Raw genomic sequence first — 4,994 nt, forward strand, 5'->3', positions numbered from 1 at the left:
CCCGCTCTCAGCCTCGCCCTCGGCCTCACCCCCGCCCTGACCGTCACCTGCACACCCTCATCCACCTCATCCGCACCGTCAACCTCACCCCCTTCCCTCATCCTCACCCCCACGGTCATCCTCACCCTCATCCTCACCTCACCCTTGCCATCATCTTCACATTCACGCTCACCCTCATCCTAACCCTCACCTCACCCTCACTCGAATCCTCACTGGAATCCTCACCCTCACTGACTGGTCCCATCCCAATCCCCGGTATCAACAGGTGCCAGTGGAGAGGGGCTATGGAGGCTCCGGCAGCAGCAGACACGGTGCTGTCCCCTGAGAGCAGAGTCTGGTGTCCCCTCACTGCCCACACACCCTCAGCCTCACAAAGAGCCCCCAATGATTCAATTTCTGAGGGACTGGGATAGAGCTCTCACCAGGCAGCAAAAGCACTTCCAGGGACATCCCTTATTTGTGTCCCTCAATCCCTGTTGGGGGGTTCTTGGTGTGGTTAAACCCTGAGGGACCATCAGCTCCCTGGGAATGGAAAACAAACAGAGCAGCTGAGGGAGCTGGGAAAGGGGCTCAGCCTGGAGCAAAGGAGGCTCAGGGGGGACCTTCTGACTCTCCACAACTCCCCGACAGGAGAGTACAGCCGGGGGGGTCGGGCTCTGCTCCCAGGGAACAGGGACAGGACAAGGGGAAACACCCTCAAGTTGCACCAGTGGAAGTTTAGGTGGGATATTAGGGAAAATTTTTTCACTTAAAAGATGGCCAGGCATTGAAACAGACACTAAGAGAAGCAGTGAAGTCGCTGTCCCTGGAAGTGGTCAAAATCATGTGGCACGTGGGAACATGGGTTAATGGTGGCCTTGAAGGTGCTAGGGTTGATGGTTGGATTCAACAGTCTCTGAGAGCCACTCCAACTTAAATGATTCCATAATTTTATGGACATGAAACCCCAGTGTACACAGAGCAGAGGGCAGACCCTGCTTGGAGGCTCCTACTCCATCCATGAAACCATCCTCACCCTCGGGCACTAAGCCGTCATTGGGACACGGTTCGGGTGTTCCTGTTCCTGGGGTTTTCCTCAAGTTCTGTCCCAAAGTGAACCAGTTCCTCCAAGGCCATGGGGTGCTGGAGCTGGTTACCCAAGCTCCCTCAGGAGAGTGGGATCCTGCAGGCACAGGGAAAGACACTGGAGGCTTTATCCTCCTCCTGTTTGTCCTCCTAACCTGTGAGGACAGTGAGCCCCACGGGAAAGGGGCTCTCACAGAGGGGCTGTCACCTCAGCTGGTGCCATTAGTCACAAAGGCCATGGTGTGCGAGCTGCTCACGCTCCAACAGCTCGGCCCTGGCTGAGGCACTGAGGGAGGGAAATACCTGGTGCAGAGCCAGGAGAGGTTTTACAGCCGGAACGAACAAGTGTTGAACATCACCGGGAGTGATATAAGGAACTGCAAACCAGGCTGGAGGCTCAGCTCTTCTGAGCCGTGGCACAGGCACCTGTGACTCCCTCAGGGGCTGCTTCCCTCTGGCTCTTCCACCCCTTCCCTTCCTGCTCCTCCAGCGTGTCCATGGCCCTGCTGGGAGGAGATGCTGGGATGGCTGAGAGTGCTGTTCCTGCAGGTCTGTGGTTCCTGGGGTGGATTTCATTCCCAGGACTGTCTGTGCCTGCCCTGTGCACACAGGATCAGACCAGGGTTTCTGTAATCATGGGATGGTTTGGGCTGGAAGGGACTTTTAAACAGCACCTGATCCATCCCCCTGCCGTGGACAGGGACAACTTCCACTATCCCAGGGTGCTCCAAGCCCCGTCCAACCTGGCCTTGGACACTTCCAGGGATCCAAGCCCCGTCCAACCTGGCCTTGGACACTTCCAGGGATCCAAGCCCCGTCCAACCTGGCCTTGGACACTTCCAGGGATCCAGGAGCAGCACAGCTTCTCTGGGCACCCTGTGCCAGGGCCTCCCCACCCTCACAGGCAGGAATTTCTTCCCAATATGCCATCTAACCCTGCCCTTTATTTAGTTGAAAGCCATTCCCCCTTGTCCCATCACTCCATGTCTCAGGGGAAGTGCTGCGGGCAGGTGGTCTGCACAGTCCTGTCAGGTCTAGGAAGAGCTAAGACAGTCACAGAGCCCCTCCAGGCCTTGTACACCCTGTTAGTTATGGGACACTGAGTCCTGCAGTCCTTGCTCTTATTTCCTGGTCATCCCCACAAAGCCCCATCCTTCCCATTCTTTTTCATCTTTCCCCACAGCCTGAGGACTCAGCTTTCTTCCTGCCCCAGCACTCCTGGTCCTTTTGTGTACCTGGGCCTGAATGAAACTGGGAGGGAGGGCACGGGGAGGGTGTCCCAGGGAGCCACCGTGCAGGAGCACTCTGCCCATCCCTGACCTCAGCTCCCCTGTGCTCCCACAGGGCTGTGACAGGATCTTGTCCCTCCCATTCCCATCGGGAGCGGCTCATCCACCACAGACCCTGTGCCCAGCTCAGCATCACCTGCTGAGATGAGGCTGCACCAGCCCTGTTTGCTGACGGCTCCGTTTCCAGGGCACAGCGCTATTTCCACCCAGGAGTTTCCTCTGCCTGGGAAAACATTATCCGCTCCTCCCACTCGCTGCAAAACCAGCGGCTCACACATGACCCTTCAGGAGAGAACGGCTTTGCTCAGCCCTCCTCTGGCTTCTATCCCTCTACTGCTGCTGCTGGTTGGGCAATGTCGTATGGATGTGTTACTGCCAGTATTCCAAGGGAAATGTGATTTATGGATGTTTTTCTTGCTCCAAGCAGATACGGACAGGCTGGCACTCAAGTCCTGATTCCTCAGGTGGGAGAGGCAGCTCTGCTAGTCTCCCACCCGATGCTCAGGAGAATTCCCTGGGGAATTTGGAGTTTCCATGATTACCTGTGAGGCAGAGGCAGATCCTTGGTGGGGATAACTAAGGAGGAAGTCACCATCAGCACAAGGTGTTTTCTCACCACCCACTGCGCCAGCCAAGGCTTGGCCTAGTCTTGGCAAAGGGCTTCCATGATGTGTTTTTATGGGATTGTGATCACACCCCCTGTTTGTCTGGCAAGCCCTGCTGCCCCCCAGCTCCCAGGCAGCAATTGAGGGACACTCCCAGCTGAGGAGAGCACTGGGGTTTTGGGGAATCTCCCAAGGGATGTCCCAAGGGTGGGATGTTTTGCTGCAGCCAGAATGCAGCCGAGGTTGCTTCATACAGAGGGAGAGGCCCTGAGAGCTCCGCTGGCAGCGAGTAAATCGAGGATAATCGGATCTAATGGCCAAAATGTGGGGAAGGAGTGGACATACTGGACATTCTTGGAATGAGGGTGGGAAAGGCAGGGAACACTTGGTGCCCAGTGTCAGACATCAGTAGTGCCCTGCCAGCATTGCCCATGGGACTCCCTTGTCCCCTCCTGGCACCAGGCTCTGACAGAGCTGCTCAGGGACAGCTGCCTCCAAGGGGGACTCAGGGAGGTCCTCTTCAGGGGGTACCCCATGGCCTCACCCCATCAGCGCTGCCCATCCCGATCACAAATCCCATTCCTGGCTGGCTCTGTGCTCTCCTGACCTCGGTGGCCTTGTGTGGCGCCGCTTGGCCGTGTTTGGAGGCATCCGCGGAATGATGACAGCAGTGTCCAGCCCTGCTGCTATATGGCCCTCCCGGGACAGCCCAGCCCGGCCCGGCCCGGCAGGCTCCGGCTCCTCGGGAAAGGGCTCCGATTGCTTCAGCTCCGGAACAATGGGTGCTGGCGGGGGCTCTCAGCCAGCCTCCAGGGCATGGGCTGGTTTTCATAGAATCATGGGATCATTGAGGTTGGAAAAGACTTCCAAGGTCATCAAGTCCAACCTTTGACCGATCCCCATCTGGTCGCCCAGCCCAGAGCACCGAGTGCCGCATCCAGTCCTTCCTTGGACACCTCCAGGGATGGGGACTCCACCACCTCCCTGGGCAGCCCCTTCCAATGCCTAACCATCCTTTCCATGAAGAAATTCCTCCTGCTGTCCAACATGAACCCCCCCCCCAGCTGCACCCTCCTGTCAGGGAGTTGTGGAGTGACGAGGTCCCTCCTGAGCCTTCTTTTCTCCAGGCTGAGCTCCCCCAGCCACTCCTGGTGCTCAAGACTCTTCCCTCTGTTCAGTGCCTGACCACCCTCTAGGAGAAGAACCTTTTCCTAATATCCAACCTAACCCTCTGTGACACAACTCCAGCCATTCCCCAGGCTCCTGTCCCTGCTCACCAGAGAGAAGAGCTCACCCCTTGTCCCTCACCCTCAGCTGCCATCAAGCTGTGGGTCCAAGGGGTCCGGAGAGCGGTGGCAGAGGTGGCACAGTGGCAGAGGTGACACAGCAAGCCATGATAGCTGTGAGCCAGGGGCACAGCTCCCCTGGCCAGGCTGGCTGCAGCCTCATGCTGCTCCCAGCTGTGAGCTCTCGGAGCGAGGGAGGGGAGCAGCGAGAGGGTTTTACAGCCCACAAGAGCAGATGTTGCTAATTGAGCCTTTGAGTTCCATGCCAAGCCGTGGCATGGAGGCTCTGCCCGGCTTTCAGAACCACTGCCAGGTCCCTGGCTTTGAAGACGGTGGGGGTAGGAGAGGGGGCTGGTGAGGGGGAGCCATGCGTGGATATCGGATTGGGCACGGAGCCCGAGGCCAAACTGATAGACCCGGGTCTGCACCAGCAACTGCTGGGAAGCTCATCCCACTGGAGCAACGGAGCCCTGGAGTGATGATCCTCAAACCTGCTCCTCAGCCAGGGCTGGGCCAGGACACATTAATGGCTCAGAGTAGATGGGAAGGTGGCACCTACAGACACAGGTGGCTCCTCAATCCCCTGTTATTGGTGGTTGAAGACGAAGAATCCCTTGTGAGCAATGGCAGGTCCTGGAACTGCCTGAGAAGGAGAGAGGAGCCGACACCTGGCTCGATCGAAGACCTGGCACCAGTTGCCCAGAGAAGCTGCGGCTGGCCCTGGATCCCTGGAAGCCGCCCAGGCCCGG

Source organism: Corvus brachyrhynchos, unplaced genomic scaffold (assembly GCF_000691975.1).
Source record: "Corvus brachyrhynchos isolate BGI_N302 unplaced genomic scaffold, ASM69197v1 scaffold220, whole genome shotgun sequence".
Classification (NCBI taxonomy): domain Eukaryota; kingdom Metazoa; phylum Chordata; class Aves; order Passeriformes; family Corvidae; genus Corvus; species Corvus brachyrhynchos.